The 15,541-nt window shown below is 37.8% G+C and overlaps 1 protein-coding gene across 1 annotated transcript in view; it reads right to left on the bottom strand.

The window, feature by feature from the left end:
* The window catches only part of sbno2b (strawberry notch homolog 2b), a 56,049-nt gene extending 40,939 nt beyond the window's left edge, over positions 1–15,110 (bottom strand). The window contains exon 1 of the mRNA XM_079244493.1: positions 14,986–15,110. The gene's annotated coding sequence lies outside the window, so the exon portion shown is untranslated. The remainder of the gene's footprint in view (positions 1–14,985) is intronic.
* Positions 15,111–15,541: the final 431 nt, after the last annotated feature.

Here is a 15,541-nt window from a genome sequence, read left to right as displayed (position 1 = left end):
AAATGCACAGACTGGTAGCACACAACTCATTGATAAGACACTGTTGGGGCGAAAATAGAGATTTAATGTCTTGTAAAACAATAGTTCCTGGGATGTGACAACTTAGTAGGCCACTTGGTTCCCTTAAGCTGCAATGAGTCACAGGAATTAACAAGCAGCATACTGCTGTTTTTTAATGATACAAGATGCATTAACTGCAGAATCCTACATGTCCTTACAGGTATCGTAAGCAGAAGCCACTTTGAGGTAGTAATGATTATCTGACTGTGCTGGTGGCCTTTCCTATCCTGTTAAAGCACATGGAGCTCACCCAGGGAAGTGTGACTTCCTTAAGCTGCTAAGACACAATTAATGCTCACGAGGAGAACCACCACTCTGCTTGGCGCGTGTGTGCCATCTCACTAACATATGCACAGTCACATGGGGTGTGTTGATATAAAATCATCATTTTCCATGCAATGTCACTCTTCTGCAAAGAGATGAAGCATATTGTTCATCTAGAAAGAATATAACTTTCAGGCTTTTAGAATATCAATTATTGTAATGATGTATTGGTGCTCAAAGGACACATTATTATGACTTTCTGTAGTTTAGAGCATAGACTGTATGTAAAAGATGAACGGAGTCTCTGTGACATCACCGTAGGTTTCTGAAGAGCTGAACTGAAGCTCATTGTGCGGTTCATACCATCACCATCTTGGCAGCGTCATGCATGTCGTCTCTCTCAGAAAATACAAAAAGTGGCAAAGAGCTAGAGATGAGAGGGAAGGCTGTGAGCGTGGGGGTTGATGATTGACATCTTGCAAACCCTGATCTGCCTGTAGCCAAGAGCTATCTGAACTAACTTAGAGCTAACCCAGAACTAACGGTAGCTAACAAGCAAACGGAGGTAAGCAGGCCAAAGCTAAGTCACACTAACTGGCTAAAAACCGTGGTTGTTGTACATTCCTCCTTCTTGAAGTGGAATATTGGGTACCTGTCAATCAAAAGGACAAACCCCTAAATATGCCAAATTTTGACATTAAATTACTTCTAAATGGGGATGTTGGAAAAATATTCACTCCCCTGACAGTTGTCATGAATGTAAACCTGACTCATTGAATCTAAAATGGCTTTTGTACCAGGCTGTAAATATCTTTATTACTGCTGTGAAATTGTCCTTTTTAACATGGCAGTCTATGGGGATTTGCACTGTTTTTCCAGCCCCTAATGGATGAGGGGTGAACTGCAATTTTTGGAACTTCTGCATAGGCTTAATTTTTAATCACTGGAGATTGCTGCTTGGTTTAGAGTCATAGTTGTTATCTCACATTATTGTAAGTGCCCACCATTATTCAATCTCTTAAAAATCAGGCTCTATACTTTTCAAACCTCATTCATTAGTGGGGAAATCTGTGGCCACATCATTTCTCATATGTCTTCTCATTCAAATAGCCTTTTCTTTAGGATATTTATGAGGTGGTAAGAAATCTCTAAATAATGAATTCTGCTTAGTCTTCATTAAAAACACGTTCTTAAACAACTCCCGACAACTCACAGAGTTTCCAGAGTTTTTTCCCCCCATGATTTTAGCATCCATTTAGGTTTTGAATCAAAGCTCAGGTAAATTAATTTCACATGTAACCATTGGGGCATCTTTAAAGGTAAAGATCAATGACAGAACAATTTACAATTAAACACTGTTTTTCTCTTGGTATCCAATAGCTTTGCTTAAATGACTGTTTTCATTCTCTTGGAATAAGCACTTTGTATTTACCTTCTGTAGGTTTAATGGCAGCGGCCATTGTTGAGTCAACGCTTTACTACAGTACATCTGAAAGGACAAACAACTAAATGTTAAATGGAGACCCTTCGAGTTTTAAAACTACAGTACTGACCTTGTTTAATTGGTACTAGGGCACCATTTGGGATAAATGGATAAAAAGCATAAAAAGCGCATTAAAATAAAAAAGAAGACAGTGCACATGGATATAATTTTGAAGTAGTTACCTGTAGTGCTGTAATTTCTGCATAAAGCTACTGGATCCACTTCCAGATAAGAACATGTTTATGTCTGAAAGAATTTGGCCACAGAGAGCAACCATCTATTTACAGGTATGTTTGACTTTTGAAGTATTTTCTATCCCTATCTCTACCTTTAGAATGTTAGTAATTCTTAAACACTGTATCTTTATGTCAATCGAATGATCTATTGAACTTATCTAAAAATGGCACAGTATTGACTGAGCTTGTTTACATGACCAGCAACATCAGATAACTGGGAGTAATCAAATAATTATTAAATTACTTGACCTGATGTATCTACAAGCACTTCTGAAACGCAATATTCAAAATACCTTGGCGATATATTCTAGTTTATTATCAGATTTCTTTTGGAGTACTTACATACACAGTGACGCAAATTCCTTTTCCTATCGAAACACTGATCTTTGTTGAACATGGCAGCTGCTAATGTGGGAGCAAATAAGCCTGCAACAGTGACCACATGCGAATGATTTACTGTAATACTCTTTTGTGTTTTGCTCACATTGAGACAGCGTTGCCTCTGTCTTTTAATGGATTTTTAAGTGAAATTTTTCCTTCATCACAATAATTGACTGCTTATATACATGTTGTAGCATACATGTTGTGATAAATAGTAGTCTCTATTTGTGTATGTCAAGCAAGTGACGTGATGTTCAAAAGGCTGCTGTGCATTCATGCTCTGTGTGGGTCAATGGCATCAAATGGACTCTTATGGTCCCGGACAGACATAGAAATGTAGACTTGTTAACCTGATTTCAACTAACAACTTTCATTATCTGATGAAGGATATCAAATTACGCTGTCAACGTTACATCTTGAATTATCTAATAACCTCCATAAGTCAGGCAATGATGAGATTGTGCTGCAAAACATTTAAGGTGTTGACAAGTGGCATCCCTCGACAGTGCTGGCTCCAAACATGACCAAATCCCCATAAACTCCCTTGTTAAAAAAAACCAACTTCACAGCAAAAATAAACATGTTTACAACCTGGTTCAAAAAACCATGTTAGATATAATAACAACTGTGGGGGAATTGAATTTTTCCCCCCTAACACCTCCATTTAGAATAATTTAATCTTGAAATTTGGCATATGTAGAGGCGTGTCCTTCTGATTGACAGTTACCAGATATCCAGGTTTAATAAAGCAGAATGTAGTGCAACTACAGTTTTTAGCCGGCTATCAGGGTGACTTAGCATTAGCCCGCATACCTCTGTTTGCTGATGGCAACACGAGTTACACTGCCAAGATGGCTATGATGGGAACTGCCCAATGAGTTTCACTTCAGCTGTTCAGATAAGGAAGCTCTGCCTGTCTTTCATACAGTCTGTTGGTACAAATAAGACTAGGAGGGGTCAGGTTTTGGGAAAAAGACTAATAAAGAAGAGATGATGAGATTATGGGATTTATGTAGTAACCACCAACATGTTGAGAGATAATGCACCCCATGGCACAAACGCATAAAAGCAACATGACCACTCTTCCTACATTAGACCAAGGCATCCTCACTGATAATAGTGTCAAACCATAAGAAATGATGCAAACCCTAGGGGCACATTCGGTTTCTGTTTTATAGTTACTTGTTGTCACTTAGAGATTATCTGTGGTTCTCTATTTTTTTGTTGTTGTTTTTGTGGTCACTTTGTGTCTATGACGTCAATGTGATCATTTTGCATTTCTCTGCAGCCATTTTTTGTTTCTTTCAGCGACATTTTGGAAGCGGAGCTCAAAGGCCTATGGGATTAAACAGCCCTGCAGGTTGGCAGCGTAATCCATCCATGAAAGTGACACAGCTGCACTTTCAACAAACTTGCATCTATTTCAGCGGTGTCCGCATACATACTTCTCTCATGTGACAAGCAGTCCTCTGTTGGCATGTGTCATTATTTTCATCCCGTTGTAGTGTGCATCTGTCTTCGCCACTAACAAGTCGACTAACTACGGCCATTCATTTCGATGAACAGCACTCACTCATCACCAGTCTGAGTCCATCAGTATCACATGTAATCAGGTTAGAGATGATCATGGCTCAGCTGCTTTACACCAGAGCAGCAAGGGGGCTATTAGCTGGTTATGATTGCCTTGAATAGCTGGATTCATTAGCTACTGTGATGAAATATTCATAAAAGGAACAAGTTACTTCCCAGAGAAACACGGGGCTCAATCGTTCAAACAGTCTACATTATTAATCAGAACATTTTTTTTAAAACATAAAAAGTCTTTCCTTTTCATGGTGTGGACATACACAGATGTATGACACACACCCTTGAGCAAACAGATATTAGCTACCTTTCTTTTGTAATTTCCTTCAACTGAGTTTTCATTTAGTGTTACAGTCAGGGCCATAAAAAGGCTGTGAGCAGCCAGTAACCGAATAGGATACCGTACAGAGAACAATGATCAAATGACTGTAACTGATTCGGCTGTCTTATCAAAATCCGGGAAATGGAAACAAATTTAGTTTTAAAAGTCTGTTGTTATTGCATTTTCGCTATTCCAATATTTATCAAAAAGTCCCTCTGGACTAGGACAGCACAGGAACATGTTGAGGAGAGGGTAGTAATTTGAAAGCTTTGCTTCAATTGAACTACAGGGTTAAACGATTAAGCTGTTAGTACCAATTAAATTACTGGTATACCAATAAGATTTTCATTAACCTCTTCCAAGTGGCTATTCTGTAACAGTCTGACATGATGATAAACATCTTTATAGAAAAGTACCATCTGACTGAGACATTAAAGTTATTTATCTGTTAAACAAGAGCTTCATTTGGCTTTTGATGTCTAAAAGATCAGATGATGGCTTTGTTCTGGTAAATAAAAAAGATTCAGAGAAATGGAGGTAAAAAAAAAAAGACCGAAGATTCGGGGCATGGCAGATTCTCAATATTAAAGAAACACAAACACGAAAGCGAAGGTGAAACATGAAATGGAACAATAGTTTGTAGCAGCTTGATGCCACTCATTTTGGAGATAATTCAACTTCCACCACCCACCAGAAAAAGATCAAACACTGACGAGATCAAAGAGGGAACGATTCACTTTGCCCGGTTTTCTTCCATCATCCAATTTCCTCTGAATAAAATGTGGTGACACATGCTAGTTGCATGCAGTTCTTAAGCTTCATTGCCCTGGTTAAACTAGTTTGGTGATAAGAGAACTGTTTGTGTTACATAAATAAATTACTCAATCATACACAAACTAAGTAAACAGAAAAGGCATTATGTATGGTAGGCATTATGAAAGTATATTATTTTCTTGCAATCTTACTAAAGTACGCTTGCAAATTAAAAGCGATTGTATTATTTAAAATTTTGCATGTCTCAGTGAGCAGTGAACATTACATAAATGCAGCTGTTGAACTTAACGCACACACAAAAAGTCATCAAGAAATGACATGCTGCTAAGCTATGTAATTACTGTAGCTCTTTCCTTAAATTAAAGTGAATTAAAATTTAATTTCAACTGTTGCAATAAAAATGAAACAATAAAATAATTAAAAAAAACACACACTTCAAAAGCAGAGATGAGCAATTACTTTAACCAATTATGACCCCATGCAAAGTAGTGTATAGCTATAAACAGTTCTTATGCTGAGAGGACATATCAGGTCTAAATAAACATTTAACAACAGAAAATTTCTCCCCCATTCCTCCTCCTTCCTTTTACAGTGAGACACTTCCCACCCCTATGCAGTAGTCAACTCATATCAGCCCTTTCGATTCTTAAAATGTGGACCATCTCATTCTCAATTCATGTCACACTCCTACTCTCACTGTTTCCATCATCTGCCCCATATTATCTCACTGATATTGTCTATTTTCTCTTCCTTCCTATTATGTATTATTCTTCTCTTATCTCTGTCCTCCATTGTTCTGTCGTAACATACTATATGTTGCCTGCTTTTTCTCACATCCTTACTTATTTTCCTATTTCCATTCTTTGGACCGAAAGCTGGTGCCGTTGCCATATGAATCCTGCTGCTCAGTGGAGGCACTTCGTTCCACAGCACTGAAACACAACTTTTCCCTCAGAGACTCAGCCATTATGACATCCAACAAAAGCAACACTTACAAGCAAACGACAGAGCAGAGGCAAGCAAAAGTTCCAGACAACTGAAATGAAGGGCATAGAATTGTGCACTGTCAAACCAACCAAGGATTAAAGTTCTGTGAAGGTTGCTCTATCACTGCTTAAACCCAGACAGCACTCTACTCCCCTCGAAATGACCTCTCCTCTCTGACAGGCATGAAAAGACAAGAAGCCCGTCTGAGTTTGTCTATGCCAATTTGCAACGCTAAGTTCAGTTCAGTTCAGTTCATCATTTTGCTTCACCTAAGCGCTGGCCACTCAACTGTCACATTACTGCTAAACAGCAAAACATGTTGAATATTCAGGTAAAATTAGCGTTTAATATAAAAAAATTTTTTAAAAAAGGGAGAATTTCTGTATGAAAATAATAAAAAGCCTGATAATGGTGCCAGAGGAAAAAGTTAAATATTATAACCTACCATTTAGGGCAGCACAATTTAATTTGGTCCCATAAGTGCTGCAGTCCTGCAGGTTTTCAATGTTTCTCAAAATGAATGTGTTAATGTTTAGACCTTCATGCTGGATTCATATCATTTGAATCACGTGTGTAGGAGCAGGAAAACAATGAAAAGCTGCAGGACAGAAGCTGTTAGGACTGCACTGAATAACCCTAATACGGAGTATTGTTGGCGTGTCTAAACCCACAAGATGGGTGTCTATAAGCAATATCTATTTCTGTGATTTATCTCTCTGCAAAGGGCACACCCAAAAGAGGTGCTATGTGCAATCATAGAGAAACACTGGATGTCACACTAGAGCAGAAGACTCACCACAAAACAAAGAGCTGGGGGCAGGTGATACAACAAAATGTACTCCCAATATATCCTGAGTTGTTTGTTGTGCTATATACAAATTTGCTTTATCACAAACACAGAGCATAAATAGTTATAGAAGTGTTTTATACAATCTAATTGTGATTTTCTTCAAAGCTTTTGTTCTTTCATTTACAGAAGACGGACAGTACACTCCTCCACCCATCCAGAAAATTCTCCTGAACACATGTGTATTGTTATTTCAGGAGGCAGGGATTTCTGTTTGATTGAGCTTTATTTGTATAGTGCAAATTCACGTCATTTCAGAACACTTTACAGGCATATTAAGCCAGTGCTTTGCAATTTAAACAGCACCATTCAATCCACTTCATAAAAATATTAGCAAAGCTAAGGAAAGGATAAGAAGTATGGAGACATGAAGTACCCAGCTAGGGAGCAAGCTAGTTTACCGGCATTTAGGGTGCATTCACATCAGGATAGCCCGCTAAACTCGGTCTGACTCGGGGCTCAGCTCAGTTGTTGGGGGGCGTATTAATGTAGATCGAGATTGTGTTCATGCTGCACTTTGGTCAAACGAGCCAAACCATAAGAATAATATATCCCCATTCACATCAAAGGTGGCGATGCACTCAGACAAGATTTGGGTGAAGAAGAAATCTCCATTACTTCCACTTGTGAGCTAAAGATGGAGCATGAAACTATTGCCGTTTTGGGGTTTTTACTTTGTCTTATGCAAGTATACTGCAGAAATACACAGCAACAATAGTAGTATGAACAACAGATGAGACAGAGCGCCCTTAATGCAATTGCTACTCACAATGCAATACCATACCAAATGCAGGAAGTGACTTAATTTTTTGGTGACTTTGTAGTCCATTTCCTGTATTTGGTCTGCTTGAATTGAACCGAGACCTGTGTTTGTGAGTGGACCGAGTCTCTTTGATTCAAATCAGAATTCGTTTCGCGCATTCACATTTCCCCGACCGAAGTGGACTTGCAGAGCAAACGGACTGGGATTTGAATTAAAAAGGCAGATGTGAACATACCCTAAGAAACAGAAGCTGAAAGTGAGAAGTTCTTTTTAAGCTGTATTATGCCTCAGAAACTACTACAATAAAAAGGAAATTCTCATTGTTCCACTGTGCACATTTCTGTGATGGACATGAAGTACACCTAGGCAGGAGAAGTTCTCACAGGAGAGCAAATGTTTCCATCCTGAGCACACATAAAAATGCTAATAATTTTCTTTTTTTTTTTCCACTGGGCTGACCCCACATCATTTCTGACATGTGATCCATCTGCTGATAGTAATGTATTGCTTATCTGTGTGTGCAAAGCATAACTTTGAAAAACATAACGCAAAGTAACATGTTGTCATGTTAATAAGACAAATAACATCTGGCTGTTTAGTTTTTATGATAAAAGTACAAAATATATACCTATTCTAGAGGAACTTTAACTTGAAGGTACTTCTGCTGGGATCTGGTGCAAAATAAAAAATAACTAAAATAATTATAAAAATAAGATAAACTCGATTGCATATGGGGCAAAAGCAAAAAAAAAAAAAAAAAAAAAAATTTGCAATAGTAGTCACAGACCATGTTGCACAACTGTACTAAAGAGCCCAAATATTTGCTCATAAATCCTCAAATGTTGCCTAAAAACCTACAAGGACTAAAACAGCTGATTCTATTTGTGTCTTTCAAGCAAAGAAGGTGATTCCTGCAGTGGATAAAAAGCTTGACAGTTTCTTGCTCTGAAAAAAGATCGTGCGAGCCATGACATTAAAAAACAAACAACTTATGAACAGGAAACATGAAGCATGCAACGGGATAAAGGATGTGCACTCTTTAAGGACATCCAATATAAAACTATACTTTAGCACAACAAGTAGCTTTTTGCTGTTGCAATAAGGTTAACAGTATGGTTTAGTGGAACTTTAATTACAGCTGGAAAATGGAAGGAAATTGCATCTTTCTCTCCCTCTTTTTGTTAACAGCCTGAGCAGACAGTGAGGGGGTCTATGTGTGAGTATAAAAACACTTTGATCTATTATAGCTCTGATTTAAAGAGCTGTGTCATGTGTTAAACAGACGTGGAATCAAGGTTCTACCCATACACCATTAACAAATGAGGTACAGTGGCAGGGAAGAATTAAGCAGGAGGACACATTGCTGTTGGAAAGTATCTAGTTGAAGCATGCACAATAGTCAGTAACTAGCATAGCATTAATTGCTAACTCTTGGTAGTTTTCCCACATTTGAGCTAGAGTGAGTTGTTCCAATAACCAGAGATAATAAACAATACTGCATAAGCATCATTTTAGGCCATCAGTATCACAAAGCAAGAAAACTGTTTCAAATTAACATTAAATTCAATATATTTTGTTACTGAAATTGCAATGAGGAAGTATATATTGAAATTTCCAGAATGAATCCAACATAAATTAGAAATACATAGTAAAAGTTGTTGGTTTGTTGACAACCTTATGAAATTGGCTGTTGTGTGTTTCCTGACAGAAACTTTGTTCACATAAATTAAAAAGCACGAGCAACTTCCTGCAAACCATCTAATAAAAAAGTCAGCTGTGGGGCTTTAACTGGTGACAAATCCTGCTGCAGAAAACTGTGATTATTCTTCAGCAGCTATGAGATTAAGCTTGCTAATCAAAGATGACTAAAGTCGTAGCATTACCTAATTGTAGGACTTTAATTAGGACGTGTGCTAACAAAAGCCAAGAAGTGAATGTCTGACAGCTGAGAGAAGAGCTAATAACAGGAGTTGAATAAAACACTTTCACTAACGCGAAACCAATACGCAAAGGGGTATGATGTACCGGCTATATTTTAAATATAGTACAAAAATGCTTAATCATTTAAGACAAAACCAAAAACTGATGTTTAGTTTCTGGCCTTTACATTCCCAGTGTAACTGAGCTGAATTTGCAGGGAGCATGAGGTGCATATAGTTCAAACTGGCAAAATAATAACTTCCTACAAGGATTCATTCAAGATGACAAACCAGTCACTGACATTGACACCAACGTAGGGCTGGGCGATATATCGAATATACTCGAGATATCGTGGCTAGTCCCCTGTGCGAATATAGAAAATGCCTATATTCGTCATTTTCGAACATTCTGTTGTCACGCAGTTGTTTTTAGCTGTGGGCGGGGTTTTCTCACTCCTCTTCGACTCTCCACCGCTTTGCACAAAGAGTTAAAGCAAGCGCATCTCGTTACGTACATAACGTGAGCTACGTGCTACGTCATGAGAGGCAGCATGTAGTCACTTTCTCGCTAAATTTGGCGATTTTTTTGTGAAAAGCGACTAGCAACAAATTTAGCAACTTTTACTGCAGTTATTGGAGACTTTCTTGGTGTTTTGGCGACTGACTTTAAAGCGCATATTGTAAAGTTATTGTGATGAACGAGAGTCCCATCCTAAAGCACTCAGTCGCTCTGGCTGCAGCTGCAGGCAGTCAGAGGAGTAGAGAGGACACCTGCACGACTCCACCTACAGTCACAATGAACAGCCAAATCCGCCACTGATCCCGCTCTGGATTACAGAGTGGGATGTAAATTGCAAAGTTTTTCGACAACTCAAAAACGTATCAATAAAGCAAAGCCTTATAATAGTTCATCATTTGAAAAGTCACCCCCTAGAGCACCTATTTTCATACATTGCATTTATTACATCATGCAAAGGAACTTAATTTTGTTTTAAAATGACATGTTTCTGCCACTGCTTTAACTGTTCAATAAATACGGTTTTGATCAGTTTGCTTCATTACAATTTAATCCTTTTGGCATGAATGTTTAAAATCAGCATATCTTGATGCAGTATGAACAATTATGTTTTAATGGAGACACAAAATCATCTTACTGATGTGATTGTATGCACCAAAGCATTAATACAAGGCTAAGGTAAATATCGAGATATATAACGTATATCGTGACATGCCATAAAAATATCGGGATATTACTAAAAGGTCATATCGCCCAGCCCTACACCAACGTTTAGTTAAGGAAAGCGTTTGAAATGTGAACTCTTTATATAAACTGGAAGAACTTGAAGACAAGGAAATTCCTATGTGCTATTTTCTCTAGTAAAAATCCAGATTAATCCAGTTGAGCCATGTTGAGGGTTTTTTTTAGGAACAAAGATAGAAAGATGAATTAAAGAAAAAAACAGAAGCTGCCAAAAGTACAACCATACAAGTCCTGATGAAGCAGATCAAAACTTAGACCATGGGAGAAGAATAGACTGTCTTTCTGTACCAAAACAGCCCGACACATTGTCCAGTCTCTTCTTGATTAACAAGATGTTACTTAACCTCAAAAGACAGAACAGACTGAAATAGATATCCTGTGGTGAATTAAGAGTCAGTCTTCTAAAAATAATAAGTAACAAATATCTGAACTTTGCTATATAAATGTGTATGTGTGTGAAAGAACAAGGCGTTTACTCAGAAATGTCTAACAAGAAGTGTCTAACATTACACCTTGCTAAGCAGAACTTTGAGTTTGACAACTTTTCTACTAAATTTAAGGCACAAAGACCTAATTAAAATGCTGATAAACTATAGTTACTTGCTTATGCAGCTGATCCACATCTCATCTCAAAAATCGTTTCCACCATTTAAGACCACTATACTTATGACAGTAATGACTAACTGTAGAATGAAAGCTGCATAAAAGCTTTTTTGTGTTACAGATTACACACTTACACAGGGTCAAAGTGGGACAACAGACATATTAAGTTTCTTGTGTTATTTAAAAGGCTGTTTTTAAGGCTTAACAATGGCACATATGACAAATCTCATACATATTGCATCCTGGACGCTTTGCGTCCTTCTAGCTGTATGTCAGCGTTCAAATAACAGTTCCTTTCTTTCTATGTTCATCACATGGGTTGGTTATAAATCTAAGGTGATAACTGAAACAATGACAGGCTGTATTCAACCATCCATCCATACAGAATCTAATAATTTTCTCTTATTTCCTTACTGAATGAGTTTCATTTCAAAACCCTTGTTTGCTTTTTCAGAAGGAATTTGACACACTTTTTCTACAGAAAACCAGAAGACAAAGCAGTGGGGCATGCCAGAATATGGCATGCTTCCCTGCATCTCAGCGATTGCGCATGTGGCTTGGAAGTCATCCACACAGCCCCCAAGGTCTGCATACTACAGGACATAGGATACTCTGTCATGAAGGACTTGCTTGTTTCCTCATCATGGAGTCAAAGTGAACACCATGGCTCTATATTATCAACAACTATTGGCTGTTTTTTCCCTCTCCTCTTCTCAAACATCCATATTATGCTTAATACATGAAGTGTTGTCTAATGAAGGCTAGATTCCAGGAAAGCAGGAACTGAATCAAACATACTACCTAGCCCTAGTACCCCTCCTCCACTCCACATTTTTCAGTCTCACTCTAATCAACCCACAGGCCATAAATGAGATTTATCACTTGCATCAATTGAAGAGGGGAGAAAGGGGGAGCTAGCAAAGACAAGGGGAGAAGGAGAATGAAGGCTAAAGTCACAAACAGTCGGGGGACGTGAACCTTTGATCACAACTGTTCCAACTTGCCAAATGTAAGAAAAGCCTATTTTATTTAACGGTGATAACTGCTTTAATCTAAAACAGACCTGAAAATGAAGATTTATAAATAAGAAGTGTATTTCAGGAGACAGACCTTGATACCTTTAAAAGTTATTAAACTAACTTCTGATCTTGCTTTGTGAAATACCCCCATCTATGTATCGTTCCTGCAGGCTATAAACACAGTTACCAACAGATCTTGTGTTTTGAGACCCTCAAAGTCCCTGAGAGGAAAGCAGCCATCAATTGTGTGACACAGTGAAAAATTACAAAAAGGGGAGTTGTGACGGAGAAGCACAAAAATGAACATGCACTGACATTGTTCAGAGGTTACCATAGCTAATATTCCCTGTGATAAGAAAGGACCTAAGAGAGATACACTATGTTTCCAAAGCCATTTTTTTATCTGTCTGTCAGAAAGATTACAGAAAATCTCCTGAGCCACATTTAATGAAACTTGCTGGAAAGGTGGAGCATGGGCAAAGAGAAAACCAATCAAACTTTGGTGTGGCTCCAAGATGATCTTTCATTAAAACTGCATAACAGAGCACTAGATCACTGGAGGGTGTGCTCTCAGTTCCTTCCTAGTTGCTCATGCAACTCTGCTGTTTGCACTCATCCATCCATTATTCTTTTTTTTTTTTTTTTTTTTTGCTTAAATCAACAGTGTCCTGCATTATTTGCCTTACAAGATCTGATTTAGTGAAACCAAATTAATATCTTTGAGAGTCTTATAATGCTCTATCTATGCATTATGTAACACATATATTATAGTAAATAAATAAATAAAATGTCAAGTGTGTCTCATTAAAGTCTGAATGCAAGAGGGATTTCACAACAAATGACACCACGGCCATTGACTGTCCCGGGGGTTGGGGCACTGAACTAAAACTGAGAGGGGAACCTGGCATGTTGTTCATTTCACAGCAAGGGGGAATGACATAATTAGAAAAAATAGCCAGCCAACATCGCAACCCGCTGTGTCAAGGCTTGCATGAGGGTTGACTAGCCTTTGCTGGAGGTGTAAGTGATGTGGAAACCAAAAGAGTGAAAATTGTGTGAAAGCAAAAAGACTAGAGGGGACAGCTTTGTAAGCATGATCGTTACTCTTCAGATGCATAAATCATCCCTTCTCAGCCCTTTATTATTTGTTTTCCAACAGATTGCACCGTTTTTAGATTTTATGTTGGCCTTTATCTGAAATAAGAAGCTAGGAGCTTTAGTTTTATTTACAACAGATAATGCATTATACACGGATTGTATCCTGACATACCACTGCAACACAATAGTAATAATGAAAGACACGTAAAGGACTGTTTTAAATGTAATCACAATAAGAAGATAGGTCTTACACAACTAGGCAAAGTTTACTGAACCCAAAATATAGCTTAAACTTATAGCTTTTCTTGCCTTTGTTGTTATTAGTGAACCTTTGAGGCTGGAACTTCCATCTTTACAAAGCTTTAAGACAACCACAACAGTTTTTAACTAACTCAATGTGTCAGGAGATTATGCTGAAACACCTCTTTCCCTTTATTTAAAGTCCCTTTTAAGTACATTTTCTTGCAATTAAAGTATAAATGTTTCAGAAAGAACTTAAGGAAACGTTTTCAATTAACAAGAATCGGTGTAAATTAATATGTGGATTCCTATAAACCAAAGTACAGACAGGCTGTCGTGTCCAAACAGCACAAAGGAAAGCAGCCAAGGTTTTACAGTGCCACTGCTGTTAGCTTGCCGGACGGTGAGCGACACATCTAACAAGGGCTATATAGGTCATTTTGCCAAATGTGCCTTTAAAACAACCACTATTTACACACTTTGGGTTACTGGGAAAAAATGCTGACTTCAGATCAGAGAATGATCCAATTTAAGCTGTTAATACAACCTACACTCTGGACAGATAATATTGCTAGCTAAGCTAGCTTTGCTTGTAGCCTTCGTTTCCTACTTTGGGTATGTTCGTTTTGAACACAGCTTAGGGACGTCGTTGGACATGACGTTCGGGGCCACAAACAAACCAAAGATTTTCCATTCTTACCAGTTGCTGTACTTTATGTGGTAACTTCGTTATCAGCAATGCGGCTGTTATCAACTTAACTTTAGCTGTGCTTTCTCGCAATCTACAGTACATGCTGATATGTAATAGTCTTATAAGCATGTTAAGACTTTGCTATTGTTACTAGCCTTACTTGAAAATGGTGTCAAAAACAACCACAGTTATGTGTATATACATATACATATAGATAACTCCCAAAAGTCAAAATATATATAGATAATTACCTCCTAAACGTTCTAATACTTCAATTTAATCCCTATAGATAAAGTGCGATGTTTGTGTACTCAAACAAATCGCTTTGACACCGGTGTAGCCCGGTGTAGAAAACATTCGCTTCTAGGAGAGGCTACCTAGAACGTATCTTGTATATAAGGCAACTGCCGATGTGTCGCTCGCCTTTACACGACACCCTCGAATTACACTCACCGTAAATGTGTTATTTATCCTCAATCCAAACCACAAATTCATTGACCGATTCTGAACGAAGCCTCAAATGAAAAGAGCGGAAATGAGGAATTTTATCCAACTTATTCTTCGTAGTTGTTTTCTCCACTTCCTGATTGAGACGGTGCCATTTTGACTAACGAAAAAAAAAATATTTCCGCCGATGTCGTCACGCGCAGTGTCGCTTGTTCATCGACGGTAGAAAACAAACCAGGCCACAAATATTTCACAGCAACAATGTTTGAGAAAACCTGCGTGTAATTTTCCACTTAGACTGATTTAATATGACAGATAAGACACCAAGTTATTGTCTCTAATAACATATTAAATAATAATTTAGTAATAAGCTGATGGTCATAACTTTAATATATACTATATAATATAACTTTAATATTTAATAATTTAATATTATCTATTACTTGACAAGGGTCTGAATTACAATTTCATATGACTTTAGGTGAGTGATATTCTTACATATGAACGTTTTAGCTCATTTCAGGTATTGGAGATCCATCAGTGATCATTTCTCCATGTGGGC

The sequence above is a fragment of the Telmatherina bonti genome (assembly GCF_933228915.1).
Source record: "Telmatherina bonti genome assembly, chromosome: 8".
NCBI classification, from domain to species: domain Eukaryota; kingdom Metazoa; phylum Chordata; class Actinopteri; order Atheriniformes; family Telmatherinidae; genus Telmatherina; species Telmatherina bonti.
The sequence above is the reverse complement of the archived record's forward strand: the minus strand, read 5'-3'. Positions and strand labels throughout refer to the sequence as shown.